This window comes from Herpailurus yagouaroundi, unplaced genomic scaffold, assembly GCF_014898765.1.
Source record: "Herpailurus yagouaroundi ecotype Mexico unplaced genomic scaffold, PumYag 569, whole genome shotgun sequence".
NCBI lineage: Eukaryota > Metazoa > Chordata > Mammalia > Carnivora > Felidae > Herpailurus > Herpailurus yagouaroundi.
Genome location: NW_024412786.1, coordinates 6,316,616 through 6,332,099, shown reverse-complemented (window position 1 = coordinate 6,332,099; position 15,484 = coordinate 6,316,616). Strand labels below are relative to the sequence as shown.

The 15,484-nt window shown below is 59.1% G+C and overlaps 1 protein-coding gene across 14 annotated transcripts in view; it reads left to right on the top strand.

Moving 5' to 3' along the window:
- Positions 1 to 15,484, top strand: part of SHANK2 (SH3 and multiple ankyrin repeat domains 2) — a 469,884-nt gene that overhangs the window by 382,093 nt on the left and 72,307 nt on the right. The gene's annotated exons all lie outside the window — the stretch shown is intronic.

The window sequence follows — 15,484 nt, the reverse complement described above, 5'->3', positions numbered from 1 at the left end:
ATGGATGGATGGGCATGTGGGTAGATGGATGGATAGGTGGATGGATGAGTGGACAGACGGATGGACAGACAGACAGACAGATGAGCATGTGGATAGGTGGAGGGAGGGAGGGAGGGAGGGAGGGAGGGAGGGAGGGAAGGAGGGAGAGAGGGATAGATGGACGGATGGGCATGTGGGTGGATGGATGGATTGATGGATGGATGGGTGGATGCTCCAATGGGTGGATGCATCCATGGATGGAAAGATACAGGGATGGAGGGATGGGTGGGTAAATGATTAGACAGATAGAGGGGTGTGTGGGTGGGTGGAGGGAGGGAGGGATAGATGGATAAAGGCAAGCCTTCACTTATTAGGAACAAAGAACAAAGACAATTTCTGGCCAATTTTTTTAATGACAGTTGGGGTTGGGGATTATTGTAGGACACTGTGGCCTGGGAATCAGAGCTACGAGGACTCTAGGCAGCTCTACAGACTGGCTACTGGCCCTGTCCCTCCCTAATGCTATCTCAGCTCCTCTCTGCCAGTTGGTCCTATTATCACTGGCTCCTAATTTTCTGATTCTAGAAGCAGCCAGTCTGGTTTCACCAACCCTCCCAGCCTATTGGGCAATGCCCTTGGCATCAGCTGCTGGCCAGCCAATAGATGCGTTGCCCCTGGACCGGGTGCCCACTCATGGGTCAGTCAGGCTGCCAGAATACAAAGCATGCCGTGCTTTCCCAAGCTGGGGAGGGAATGGCTGTGGCCTGGGCAGTTCCAGCATGGAGGGGCTGTGAGGTGGCACTCACCATGCCTCCCATACAACATGCAGTACACCCAACACCCAACTCAAGCCTCAGGCTTTGATGCTCATCCCCGGGGTCGTGGCAGTGGGGCTCAGGGGCTCATCCTCCAGCCCTCCAACCTCCACATCTCTGCTAACCCTCGGGCCACCTGGAGTCCACCTGGGGATCCCCTCCTCCCTGGAGCCTCCTTCACGGGTCTCATCGGCTTCCACACACCCCTCCCCCAGGACCAGGCACAATTCGGACTCACCCTGAATCTCCCACTCTGTCCCTGTCAGCCAGCTGCTCAGTTCACACCCAGCACCGGCCGTGACTGGCCGTCCGGCCATTTCTTGGTGTTCAGTGTCCCCCATCAATGTGGCAGTATCCTGAGCCTCACAAGGCTGCCGTGAGGATGGGAAGAGAAAGGCTCTCTTGTGAGCGAGCTCCGTAAATGGTTCCTGAGGCACCTCCTGCTTATTCCACACGCAGACCCCACTCACCCTGCCTAGACCCACCCAGTCAGCCTGTCTGGGGAGAGGACCCCGGGTTCCACGTTTCTCCAAAGCTCCCCAGCTGGCGCTGAGATCCGCACACAGTGGCGGCTGTAAGCAAAGCCCCCTTAGGTGCCACACTGCATCTGACACCAGGCTGGGTGTCCACGGGGACCGGTGCCACCCAGAAGCCACCCTTGACGAACCGGGAACTTGGGGAGACAGCTGCCCAGCCTCCGACCGCCCTGCACCTCAGACCAAAGTGAGTCGCCGTAGGTATTGTGTGTATGTTATCCTCTGCTTCCATACGGAGCACATGGGAATCCAAGGTGAGGAGAATGAGTTACTGAGCAGGTGCCCTGTGCTGAGCATTCTGAGCGGACACAGTTTCAGCCGACTCTCCTCGTCATGTTCAGACATATGTTCTAAGCTAATTGGATCTGGGGCCAGACTTGGCGGGCTCCACCATGCTCCATCAGCGCTAATGGAGTTAAGGGGCTTGGAGGGACAGGATGTTGACAACGCCCCTTGGCAACGGACGTGCTCCTCCCTGCTGCCCCCTCCCCCAGGCCAATTCCCATCACACAGACCCCTCCCGTGGTATCTCCTTGGTTCTGTTCAGGTTCTCTGGGTGTCTCACAAAGCAGGCATGGGCCACACTTGACCCCACATCCCGTCTCCATCTGCTCTGTGCTCTGAGCCCTCCCCAGTTAGCTCTCCGGCTGGCAGTAAAGGCCAGGCCTGGCCAGGGAGCTCTCCCCACTCCCTGACTGGCTGCTCCCAGGGAGAGGCAGGGCTGACCTTTGTGGGCATCTGGGGCAGACATTCCAGCCTCTCCCACCTTAGCCTGAGAGATGGTTTTAGGACCATCTCTACAAAAACCATCTCTGTCCTAGAGATTGAATGGACGCCCAGAGAGGTCAAGTGGCTTCCCAGGGTCACACAGCTGAGAGATTGGAGGGCAGGAATTGAAGCTGGTTCCTTCTGCCTTTATACCCTGCGTGCTGCCCTGGGCACTGGTCAAGTTTGCCCTCAATTAGTGGAAAAACTACATTGGAGTCATGGTGTCGGTTGGAATTAGAAATGACACTAAAAATAAAGCCCAAGCAACCCTAATGTAATGCAGAGTTCTTCAGATAGAAAGGTGACCTCTTTGAGGAAGACAACAGGCTTTTCCTCACTTAACTGGAATAAACAACCATGTTTGTGGCTTTATTTCAGTGGCCACAGAAGCTTTTCTTCCCATGCCCTCCAAAAAAAGAGAATTGATTTCCCCACTGTGTACCCCCCAACCAGGTCCTCGTGGATGACTCCTCTGTGGGAAGGAAGCATCACAGGCCTGCTGACCCTGTGGCACCTTTTGCCTCTAGTTGAGCATGTTCTGTCGTCCCCAATTCTGTCCCCACTTACATCACTGAGATGGCCTAATGCAACAGGTGCGTGTTGCATGGCTGAGAAAAGCTGGAGTTTTGAGGGTCCCCTAGATATGGTGGGCTCTGTGACAAGGAGCCCCCCCTCCCCCCAGGGCTCACAGAGGGGCACAGGAAACCAGCAGACTGCCCCTGGGCCCATCCTGGCCACCATGGGCAGCCCAGGCCTGCAGCCTCCCATCCCCATAAAAACAGCACATGAGCCAGGCCTATGGGGGCCTCAGTGTTCCTGCCCATCCCAGCCAGGCCTGGCGGAGTCCCAGGCTCTCTCTAGCTCTCCATTGGCCACTGGTGCAGACAGCCTGAAGGGTGGGGGAGTAAGTGACTTTTGTTCCTACCACCAAGGAACTGTCCTTGGTCCTGGCAGAACTGGGTCTCCCTCCTCTCCCATTAGGAGCCCCTATTGGCTTGTGTGGCACAGGAGTGGGTTAATTTTACTTTGCAGGTGGACAGTGGATGTGGGTGAGTGTTCTGGAGGCCAGGAGGTCTGTGAAACTCAGGGGGGACTCGGAGAGGGCCTGCTGGTGGCTTCGTGGGCTTCTGGCCCTTTTTGGGGTGCAGGCTGCCTTGTACCCCCTTGTGTTGAGGGGTATCCAAGCACAAAGGGAAGCCTCGTCCCCGTCGGCCTTGTTTATTAACCTGCTATTTATTAACAGCCAGAAGGGGAGGAGCTGGTCTGCGAAGACCTCAGCCGTGACCTCCACAGCTGGCTCTTCTCTGGGCTGTTGTCAACTCAGCTCTGCCAGCAGATGAGTTTCTGTGGCTGCTGTGACAGAGGACCACATATGTAGCGGCTTCAAACAACACACATGTGTTACCTTGGAGTTCCGGGAGTTACAGGTCCAGAACGGGGCTCAAGGGGCTAGAATCAAGGCATCGGCAGGGCTGTGTTCCTCCTGAAAGCTCCATTCCTGGCCCTCACCTTCTAGAGGCGCCCTGGCTTGTGGCCCCAGCCCCTACTTCCAGCGTCATGCCTCCCTGTCTGACTCTGAGTCTCTCCTTTTGAGAGAAAGGACTCTGTGGTCACAGTGAGCCCACCTGGATCATCTAGGATCACTGGCCATCAGCACCCTTTACTCAGTCACACCTGCCCTGTAAGTCACACAGTCACGGGCACCAGGGACCAGGATGTGGACGTCTTTGGGGCCTCCTTGTACTGACCTGCAGAGGGCAGGGTCTGGGGGTACCTGTGGTCCTGGGATCCAGCACCGACCCTGGAGATGCTGCCGGGGCCTGAGCTATCCCAGCAACCGAGTCAAACCTCGATGAGGCATTTCGCCTCTCTGAGCCTCAGGGCCCTGGAAAACCTTCACGTCAGGGTTGCTGGGTCTCAGGAGAGGTGATGTGTGGAGGGAACCATCAGCACAGCTGGCACGCAGTAGGTTTCCCCAAGGATTGCTCTCCTGTCCCCAAATGCCTCCCGCAGAAACCCAGCGTCCACCCTCCCCTTGGCGCCAGCTCCCACCCACCACACCGGGCATTTGCCCATGCTGTCCCTCTGTCTGGTGTGCCCTCTCCTCCTTCCCCAGTGCTGAGGCCCCCCCACCCCACTTTCCAGGACAGGCTTCTCCGCTCTGTGTTCTGTGCCCCTCCCCCTCCCCCAGCATTTACCACCAAGTGCACGTGGCTGTTTCCTGCGGCAGCATGGTGGTCCGTGTCCTCCTTCAACATGTCCCCGCTTGGGCACAACGCCAGCCCAGGGAGGCTCATGGAAAATGTGTAGGATGCAGGTTGATGTCAGAGGGTCCTGGGGCAGGGGGCAGGCTGGGCCGACAGGGAACCATGTTGCACTTTGAAGTCCTCTGACCTTTGCAGACAACCTTGGGGTCCCCTCTGCCTGGCACGGTCTGGGGCTTGTTAAGTTTTCACCGAGAGAGCCACGTGCCCAGGTGGGAGCCTTCGCCCATAGGACACGAGGGCTCCCCAAGACATTGCCCACCTCACAGGACCATCTCTGGTCGTGGCCACACAGCACTATTTTAAGGCCTGGCCCGGGCTGACGCACAGCTCAGCAGCCCAGCAGTAGAAGTGTGTCCGTACCGACGGCTGGCCAGTCTTCAGGCCGTGAGCAGGGCCAGTCACGTTTGAGTTTACAGCCCCAGGCCCAGCACTGAGGCCACACACCATAGGTGCTCCGTACAAACAGGCCTCCTCCCTCCAGGCCCCTGCTCGGGGGCGGTTCCCTGTCACTGCACACGGGCCCAGGTCTGTCTGGGCCTCCTTTAGCTAAGAGGCCTTTACACCCTGGCCCCAGCCTTGGACACACAAAGGCACTGGGCCCCACCCGTCTGTCCCCTCCAGGCCCATGCTGGCAGCCACAGACTCTGGTGGGGGCCACCCTGAGGCCGGGCCCCAGTGCCCGCCCCATCCCAGAGACCCCGCCCCAGGAGCATCCCCTCCATTTTGGCAAGAAGCCCTACCTTTGCTTTTCCTAGTGGACCCGCGCTTGTCACTTAGACACTCAGTCACACACAATGAGTTCTCTTGCTGGGCATGATGCTCTCGACAGCTGTGAGGGGTCCAGCACAGCCAGCACAGAGCAGGCGTGGGGTGGGGTGACGTCCAGACCCCCAGGTCCTCACACACCGGGAATCGGGTGGGCGCGCAGGTTTGAAAAGAATCTAACTTGACAAGTGAGGGTATTCAGGTAAACGCTCGCCCGCGTTCACGCTCACCCTCGCCTGCCTTCAGGCTCACACTCACTTGCACTCAAGGGCAGATAGGAGAGTCACCCATCCTGTGTCAAGGCAAGCAAAGGGCTGAGAATCACCACGGTTCCCAAGGATCTAAACCATCACCAATGAGGGATGTTCTCATGGAAAGAACAGACATTTCCATCTAAGAAGAAAGCTTAGTTACCTCTGAGCTGCACCAGGATCCTCCCGCGGGTTCCTATGATTGCCCTGTGTCGCGTAAAAGTTTGTGACCCCCTCTCTTGCCTGCAAGCACAAGGCCGCCCCTTGTGTGTGGCTGATGAGTGATGGTGTGCGAAATGAAGGCTCCAGCCCCGACCCTTCCTGGGCCCTCCGGTAATGGCCGCCCCACATCTCCCTCTGTCACCTTCACTGTGGACGCATGGCCGTCCACCCTGCCCCTGTTTGGTCTCCAGAGTCTGGGAGAGTCCGGGGGGCCCGGGGACGACGTAGTCCGGGCTGGGCGAGTCCCCCGTTCACTGCCAAAGAGGATGGAGGTGTCCTACCTGACACCTCACGTTCTGTGCCAATGACCTCACCATCCTCAGGGGAGCAGGGGGGTGTCCTTCCTGAAAACCGCTTCACGTGCGCGAGAATACAAGTTCAAAAGCAGTACGGATTCCTGCTTCCTTGCGGAGGCAGGAGTCCTGCTTTCTGCAGCCTGTTTGTAATTCTGGGAAGAACAAGCAGGCGGAGGGAGGCAGAGCCCGTGGGGTGAGCAGGGAGTCCTGGGGCGTCAGCCTGCCCAGGCCCGAATCCCACCTTGGCCAGGTGCCATGCACCTGTGCGCATCCAGTCCCCCGGGGGTCATCGAAGACCTGACATGATGCCGTACTCACTGTGTGTGTGTTTGCTCGGGCTGCCGTCTGCAAAGTCAGGCTGCAGGACGACAAGGTGTCACAGCCTGGGGGGCTTACACATTTACCCTCTCCCGGTCCCGGAGGCCGGGGACCCGAGGTCCGGGCGTGGGCAGGGCCGGGGCCTCCCGAGGCCTCTCTCCTTGTGTGCGGACGGCCATCCTCTCCCTGTGTCCTCACGGGGCCGTCCCTCTGTGCGTGTCTGTGTCCTGACCCCCTCTTCTTTGAAGGACCCTGGTCACCCTGGGATCAGAGCCCACCCCAGTAGCCCCATTGTAATTGACCTGTTTTTTCAAAGCCCCCATCTGCAAATACAGAGCCCTTGTGAGGTGCTGGAGGTCAGGTTTCAACATGTGACTTTCCAGGAACACAACTCAGGTCATAACTGTGTGCTGGGCACCGTTAAGGTCACATTCTGGCCTTGACACCCACCCCACTCCACAGCCCTGGCAGGTGCACCTGTTGCAGTAAAAAGCCCCAGCAGCTCACCCCCTCTGACTTCTTGTCATCAGATTCCCAGACCGGACCTTCTCTCCATCTTTACACCTGCTCGCTCTGCTTCCACCTGGAGGGGCCGGTCCTGAACCCCCCCTCCACGTGGCCTTCCCCACAGCACCCCCCGTACGTTCACTGTCCTAATGACCTCATCCATTTATGTCCTAGGGCATCCCCTCCAGCCCTCCCCCGTCCCTGCCCCCAGCCTGGACGCTCCAGTGTGGTTACAACTGGACCCACGGGAAGAATCGTGAACCCAGCTGGAGCTCGGGGCTCCAGTACACTAACAGCGTGTGCTTTCTTTCAACCCCCACTGACGGGCACCTGGCATGTGACTGTCTGCCCTGCACCTGCCCGCGGGCCAGGCACAGCTCGAGGCTCAGCCCCGATGGTTGAGGAAAGATGTGCATCTCTCCTCCTGGTCTGGGTCTTTGCCGGGGTCAGGGACAGCACCCTGGTGACACAGGCCGTGCGGTGGCCCCAGCTGCATCTTGGGTGGCCACCACAGAGCTTTGGGGTGTGGTTTGTGAAGAGAGCACTCTGGGAGATGGAATGTTCCAGAGCAGAGAGGTGATGATCTCCACCACAGAGCTTTGGGGTGTGGTTTGTGAAGAGAGCACTCTGGGAGATGGAATGTTCCAGAGCAGAGAGGTGATGATCTAGTGGCTCGTGGACACGGGCAGGTCGCCGAGGGGAGCTGGGCCCCGGAGCCTCATCACTGTCCTCGCAGGCTACCGCCACACGCTGTGGGCATTGGTCAGGGCCCCTTGGAGGCCGCGATCGGCCAGGGCAGGGGACCAGCTGGGGGGATCGCAGGGGGGAGGGGGGGCCGCAACAGGGGGATCGCAGGGGGATCGCAACAGGGAGAGGAGCCGCGGGCTCTGTTTTCTGCGTGCTGGGTGCCGTTCCATCCGACAGGCAGGAACCCAGGGGCCAGGGTCTGCTGCCCTGTGGATGTCCTGGGTGTCGGGGTAGCAGCTGCCGCATCCGTCCGTGTCTGTGCTCTGAGCACAGCTGCCCCACGCCTTTACCTGGCTGTATTCTGAAAACCAGCCTGTATGCCTTTGGCCCCCGTTTATGGTGAATCTGAGGCTCTGGGAGACTGTGTGACAACCCCCCTCTCCCCGCAAGCCCCAGAAGTGCTTCCCTGGGCTCTGAGCCAGCCCCGGGGACTCCCAGCCTGCCATAGGCAGGCAGGTAGGCAGCTGGCCACCGTGGTCTCCCCCTGAAGACCAGCGGGAAGGACTATGCTGCCAGCAACACAGGCTGCCAAGGTGCCCTCACTCAGCACGTTTAGATTCCTCCTTCCCGTGTTCCTTGATATGCTGGAACCTTCTCCACCCGAGCCCGGAGCTTTGGGGACCAGGACAGTACCAACAGCCTCACTCTCCTGACTGGCAGGGCAGGGATTTTGAGTGTCCTGGAGGCTTCTGGGCCCTGCAGGGTCACATCAGTGCCTCGGTTTCCCAGACTGAAGGAAGAGGGTCCTTGGCGGTGCGGCATGGGGAGAGGGGTGGGCAGGGGGGACACTCACTGCTCACACTTGCCCCTGGGAAGGAAGGAGGGAGGTGGGGCTTGGGGCCGAGGCCTCTGCATGAGAGGTGCAGGCCCAGCGTCCTCGGGCTCCCACCATTCCCGCAGGGTATCTCGGGACCATCGTTGTTCGCTCGAGGAGCCGGCACTCACTGGGGATGTGGGGCCCACAGGCTGTGTCCCGGGGTGACTGGCAGGAGAGCAAGGCCTACAGGGACCGTGGCTCACAAAGGCGTTGTCAGGGAGCACCACAGAGCCTCGCAGCAGCCCTGGGCATCCCCGTCACATCACTGGGGAAACCGAGGCTATTGGAGGTCTTGGCCCCTCATTCAAGCTGCTGCTGAGGGAAAAGCTAGGGCTGGGAGTGTGGGTCCTTGGCTCCTAGGCCACCGCTTCTCCCGCAGGCCACCGTCTTCCCAGGTGGGCCGGGCTCGGCACTGGAGTTGGCAGAAGTCACTGTGCAGCACTTAGACCAGCAAAGGGCCCCAGGGGTGCTGAGGGGCAGACCGGCTCTTGGTGGGTGTGAACGGCTCAGGCTCACCGCTCCTCAGGTGCGTTTTCCAGAACCCACCCCCCGGGACGCTCGGCCACACATCTGCATTCATGAGCTGGGGGAACGCAGTGTCCCTCGCTGGCTCTCGGCAGCCCGGTGCTCTGCCGATTCAGTCCACGGTCACCAGGCGCTGACACAGGCCAGGCTGCGTGCAGCAAAGCCTCGGGGACTTGCCGTCGGTGCACAGATACAGATGTCAGGCCCAGCTCCCAGCAGCCCGCGGGAACTCAGAGTTCCTTTGCTCTCCCCAACCGCGTCCCCAGACCTCTCTGCCCATCACCCAACCACCCGCCGAGCACCCCAGAGCACATGGCAAGGAATGCTGTGCAGCCCCAGAATCTCTGCCCTTCCTCGACCTCGAACCCGCCCCCCCATGCATGCGTCTGTTTATTTGTATACCGTAACATGTCCTCACGTGATAAAACTCGGCATCAGAGGCCCCGCACTCCCCGCCCGGGGTGGGGGGACTGGGTTTGCTAACGAGTCAGGGAAGGGCACAGAGACCCTTCAAGCCAGGCCCCCCACAACCGTGAGCAGAGGAACGACGGGTAGAAGTCCTACCGGAGTGTAAACATGTGAACATGGAAGGAGCCAGGGGCCAAGAGCCAAAGCTGCATCAAGTCAGCCTGTTCTCCTGCCTCCAAAGACCCCCACACCCCTTGTGTGCCTCCCAGTGTGGGGAGCTAGGATTTGACGGCCTAGGACATCAGCTCCCTAGCAGGATGCGTGTGGAGGGCCAAGGCATTCCTACAAGGACTGAATGGCCTGGGACTAGTACAGAAGCCCCCACAGAAAAGCCCCAGACAAAACGTGTGGGGGGAGACTGATCAGCTGGGGTAAACTAAGGCAGGGTCTAGTGGGATTGGGTAGGGCGCCCCCATAAGCACTATGGGCTGTGGGGTCGTGGGCTCCAGAGGGCCTGAGTTCGCCATCAGGGCCAAGGTGGTGGGGGGGGCCGCTGGGGGCCCAACTGCAGCTGGGCCCCGGCCCAAGGAGACCAGACTTGCCAAAATTTGGAAATCCTGGCTGGGAGCAGAGGCACGAGATAGGGTGGAGCTTTGGGCCCAGAAATGTGGTTTTGCTGGTGGCGAGAGAGAGCCTGGGGTCGCGGGGTCAGACCCAGGCAGGATGCAGAGACAGAGCTCTAACGGGGATGCCCTGAGATGTCAGCCTAGGCACGGAATGGGGTGGGGAGTGCCGTCAGCGAGCCCCCAGTGCCCCCAAATCCCCGGGGTCAGGAAGCACTTTGCAGACGCTGAGACAGAACGCAGAATGGTCTTTCTTGAACTGCCGTGTGGGGCGTAGGGCGGGAGCGGCAATGCTCGGTTTCCCGCCCTGCCCCGAGGAGCAGGGGGAGCCTGCAGGGGACATGGATCCAGACACTGTCTCCCAGAACTTTGAACCCGGATCCAGTCCATACTGGAAGGGCCGTTGAGAGGCGTTCTCGCGTCCCAGTCCCACTCACTCAGACCGTCTTCATCCCGCAGCCACTTTGCCCCCACGTGGGGGGATGGCATCTGTGATGTGGCGTAATGATTTCTTTTTTTTCCAAACAACTTGACTGAGGTATAATCGACATACAGTAAACTTCACACAGTTAAGTTGTACAATACTATACGTTTTGACGCACGTGTCCCCTCGTGAAACCATCACCAGGTTCAAGAGGAAGCATCCATAGCCCCGAAGGTTTCCTGAGTTCCCGTGACCCCCACCTCCTGCTCTCCCCACCCCCGTTTCCTTAGCAACCATTCCTCAGCTTCCTGCTACTCCTGTAGTTTGCATTTTCAGGAGCTTTACATAAACGGGGCATCATACCGTCTGGGCTCTTTTTTCTTTTTTTGGTTTGGTTCCTTTGACTCAGAGTCATTGCTTTGAGATTTGCGTATACGGATCGTTCCTCTGTATTTACGAGTGACGCTCCATGGCTTGGCTGGGCCACAGTTTGCTTAACCGGTCGCCCGCTGATGTGCACTGGACGGAACCCACTTCCGGGTGCTGCAGAAACGCGCTGCAAATTGTTTGCACTCAAGTCTCTGTGTGGACGTATGTGTTTGTTTCTCTTGGATAAATACTCAGAAGGGGAATGGCTGGGTGACATGGTAGAAAGAAACGTGTAACTTTTTAAGTTTATTTTTGAGAGAGAGAGAGAGAGAGAGAGAGAGAGAGAGAGCGCGCGCATGGGCAGGGAGGGGCAGAGAAAGAGGGAGAGACACAGAACTCGAAGCGGGCTCCAGGCTCCGTGCTGTCAGCACAGATCCCGATGCGGGGCTCAAACCCTCAAACTGTGAGATCATGACCTGAGCCGGAGCCAGACGCTCAACCGACTGAGCCACCCAGGCGCCCCTAAATGTGTCACTTTTTAAGAAACCGCAAACGGGTCTTCCAGAGCGGCTGCACCGGTTGGCACTCCCCCGGCGGTGTGGTCCAGCTTTCCACTGTCATCGGTCCCACAGGTGTGCAGTGATGCGTCCTTGGGGTTCTAGTCTGCGTCTCTCTTATGACTCAGGATGTTGAGTATCTATCCATGTGCTTATTGGCCGCCAGCACATCTTCGCCCGAGAAGCCAGAACTAGAACGTTGTGGGGAACACACGGGGTGGGGGAGGCGTCTCTTGTCCTCTCTTCGTCCCCCCCACCCCCACCTCCTGACAGCTCCAAAAGGGGAACTACATTTGAGGTCCTGGAGGCGACTGAGCACGGAGCACTGGTTTCTGGGGTGTCTCCCGGTGCCCTCCGGCCCTTCAGCTGAGGGAGGCCCTGCAGCGCTCCCTCTTGAGCGGTGGGCCGGCTGTAGTGACCCGGATGGAGGCCGCACAGTCTGAAGGCTTCCAGCAGAGCTCAGAGACACGCCAAGTGCAGGCTGCTCGGGGCCCCTTTCAGGGTAAAGCCTCCATGGGGAGCGTGGTGGTGGAACAGCGGTCCCGGTCCCCAGAAGCAGCCCTGGCGTGTCCTTGACCACAGCTCCTAAAGGAAGCCAGGCAGCACCCTTCCCGGGGTCAGGGCCACCTGGGGTGGTGCTGGGGCCCAAAGTTCTGCCATTAGGAATAAAATAATGTTTGTTAAGTCCTCGTCAAGGACAGGAGCGCTGAGCCCCTTGCAAACCCCCGCCAGATCTAAAAGAGGGAAGGGCTTCAAAGGGCCAGGGGCGCTGCGGCTCAGCACAGCTACCCACGGAATCCGTTTTCAGGCAGGCCTTTTCAAGGCCGGTGACAGAAGTCCCCCTCAGCATTCAGGGGAGCCACAGGACGCTGCCACTTTTATAGGTCAGAAAACAGTGAGGCAGCGGCGGCCGTCAGGGCCCACCCGACAGCCGAGTTTAAGTAGCGGGTCACGCGCCGCGCCGGCGATCGCACACTTAGGGATGGGTCCCCGGATGCAGGCTGGATGCAGGGGTCCCGGGCGCGGGTCTCCACTTCCCCCCCCTCGTTCACGGGCCCCCTTTCCCGGTGCGGCAGGTCGTACCCGCCCACCTGCGGCCCTCACACCCACGGCACCCTCGCACACCCTCCGGCACCCTCGCACACCCTCCGGCTCCGATGACCGGGGACCACCTGCGCCGGAGACCCGGCCGGAGAACCCAGGCGGGGTCCTGATTGGCCTGGCTTGGGTCACATGACCTTTCTTAAACCAATCACTGTGGCCTGGGGAGCGGGAAGCTCCGACTGGCCAGGGCTGGGCCACGTGGGCGCAACCCCTGCCTGGAGAGGGCGTGTCCTCGTGGCTCGGGAGACCGGAAGCTCCGTGGGGGCCACGTGAGCAGAGAAGCCCCGCCCTCGGCGGACAGCGTAGGCGGAGAGGCCGGCGGTCGGACCGGGGGAGACACACCGCACGGGACACAGGGGTCCTGCCTTCCCTGCTGGGGGTCTCTCTGCAGGTCAGCCCACCAGCCGCCCCAGGGCACGGGAGGGGGGCCCCCTGGGGGCCCGGTGCGTCCGAGCAGCCATTGCCGGCGGTGGCTCGCCGTCACAGGTCACCAGCTGGGGTGGGGTGGCGGGGGCCGCGTCCCCACGGGGAGGAGGGGGGCGGGGCTCTCCGGTGGGGCGGCTGCAGGAACGGGTCTCAGAGGCCACACCTGGCGGGCTCCGTGCTGCCCTTACCCCGCTGCTTCCCTGCAGAAGGGGACAGGCCAGGGGGAGGCGCCGACCGGGTCACCCTCCAGAGGGAGCAGTGGCCATACTCCACGGTGCGCTGGCTTTGGGGCGATTCACACGCTTTCTCTCCAGCCCGAGGTTCTCCCCGTAATGAGAAGCTCCCCGACTACACGGAGCTCTGGATTCCAGCCGCCCCCGAGAACCCATTAAGCGCCTTCGTCAGGATCGCCTTTAGTGTTTTTTTCTGAGTTATTAAGCTGAGGAGTTCCCTGCAAGGAGCTTTCGGGGACACAAGGGAGAGGGAAGGCAGTTCGGTTCTCTGTGTGTCTTTCATGGCACTGCCTTTTCCTGACTCCTCTCCCGAAGCTCAGGGCCAGGGGATTTTCAAAGAGGGAGTAGGATCCGCCCTGGGGCTGGAGACAGCTTCTCCTCCGGAAGGATCCCCCCTCGAGCCTCCCCAGATGCATGCCTCCCGGTAAGGTGGAAAAAGCAGCAGCTGCGGAGGAAGCTGATTTCTAGATTCCTCCTGGTGGGAGTTCTCCTCGGATCCCTGAGCAGAAACCATGCCAGCCAGGATGGGTGTCATCCTCTAGCCACCTGCCCCTGGCCTCACAGCCCTCCGTGCATGGGCCCCCAGCCTTCAGTTCCCCAGAAACCGACTACCTGGACCCAGCTCGCTGCTAGTCTCGACTCACCGCCCACTCTTTGGTGGCCTGTCTCCGTGTCACAGTGTTTTGGTGTGAATACTCTGGTTCATTTGAAATTCCCGGGGGAAACACACACACACACACACACACACACACACACACACACACACACACTCAGCATCTGGAGCCTCCCTGCCATCCCCACGGAGGACACGGGGCTTAGCACCCGTCCTGTCGGCTCAGGCTGCCATAGCAGAGCACCACAGACCACGTGGCTTCAGCAACAGAGTCATTTGCTCAGAGTCCTGGAGGCTGGAAGGGCTGGTTTCCTCCAAGGCGTCTCTCCCTGGCTTGCAAATGACCTTCTCCCTGCGTGGGGGCACCCCTGCTGTCTTTCCAGACTCTCAGTTTCCTCTTCTCGTGAGGACACGTGAGGCTGTTAGGGTGGGCCCTCCCCCAAATACAGTCAGGTGCAGAGGTGCTGAGGGTAGGACTTCAGCTTGGTTTCAGTGGGGCAGGGGGCAGGGTGGGGACACACCATCCGACCCATGACAGCAGCCCAAAAAAGATGATGCTGCGGACCATTTTCATCAGTTACAGCCAAGAGTGTTTGATGCAGGGTGGGAGGGCAGCACTCCTTGATGATGCTGGTGCTACTCAGCAGCTACCGAGAAAGTTCCAGAAGCATCCTACCATCAAGGAAGGAAAATGGTATATCTGGCCAACCAAGGAACCAAGCACCACCACGTGGGGTTTCTTTGATCGTGTTCGGCAGATGTGGGGCAGAGTAGAGAGGCATGTTTCTGTCCAGGTAATTAAGGAGGGACTTCAAAAGCTTCAGAAGCTGGAGGCTTTCTGTTCAATTATTCAGACTGATGCATCCAAAGGTCTCTGAACAGGAAATAGGGAAGAGATTGCTAAGTAGTTATGATGAAGAGTAAATGAATTACTTGTCAGTGGTGCACATGTGATCTCGGAGCACCGCATGAGCTTGTGTCTCGCCAGGTGCGTGCTGTCCGTGAACGCTGGTGTGGGAGGGGTGGGTGGGAAAGGAGGCCCGGTCTCTCGGGAATGCCAGTCATTTCTTCCTTTTCCAAGATCGGTGACCACCTGTGTCTTTGTCAGGCGTGATTACACACTTCAGCGTGAGTCTGAGAGTCTTGGCATTCAGGCCGTGGGGGCCAACCCCCCCCCCCCGGGCACCTGAGTGAATAGTCACTGTCCTGGGACACCGTTGCGTCTCCACTCCCATTTGGGGTCAGCACCCGTGAGAAGCAAGGTAGTGTGGATTAAAAGCAGGGAAGTTTGAGATTGTCTCAGTAAGAGTAGTGCCCCAAAATGGATGATGGTAGAAATTTCAGGAGGGGTCATAGGGCATGTTGTGGTACTTCTCATTACTTTTGTTTATGTTTGAGATTTTCCATAAAAAAAGAAACTTAAAATTATATATAAAAAAAAAAAATGCCTCCTTCTGTTCATGGCCGTGATGGGAAAACAGAGCCTGGACTTGCCTTCCACAGGAAACGACCAAAACTCACACAAAATGTGTGAAACGAGGCCTTGTTTTGACCGTGAAAGATGCAAACACACAAGACAAGCCCTATGACTGCCCCGGCGTCCCGCGCTGAGTGTCCAGGAGCGAGAAGCCCGGCGCAGGCTGGAAGGATACTCAGGTAGAGGTGGGGCTGAGAGCCCAGGGGCCCACGGCAGCCACCGTTTGCAGAACAGAGTGCCAGAGAGGAAGTAGCTGCACGGAGGGAGTCAGCAAAGCTCTGACCAGCACACTCATCGGTGAAAACCCAGAGAAAGCATCACCCGAAGGGTTCGAGGATGGTGTCTGGAGCTCCCACGAGATAAAGAGGCAGGGCCTCTTCCTACCCACCAAACTGGAAGAAGAAAAAAAAAACAGAAAATTCATGCAGCATTGGGAA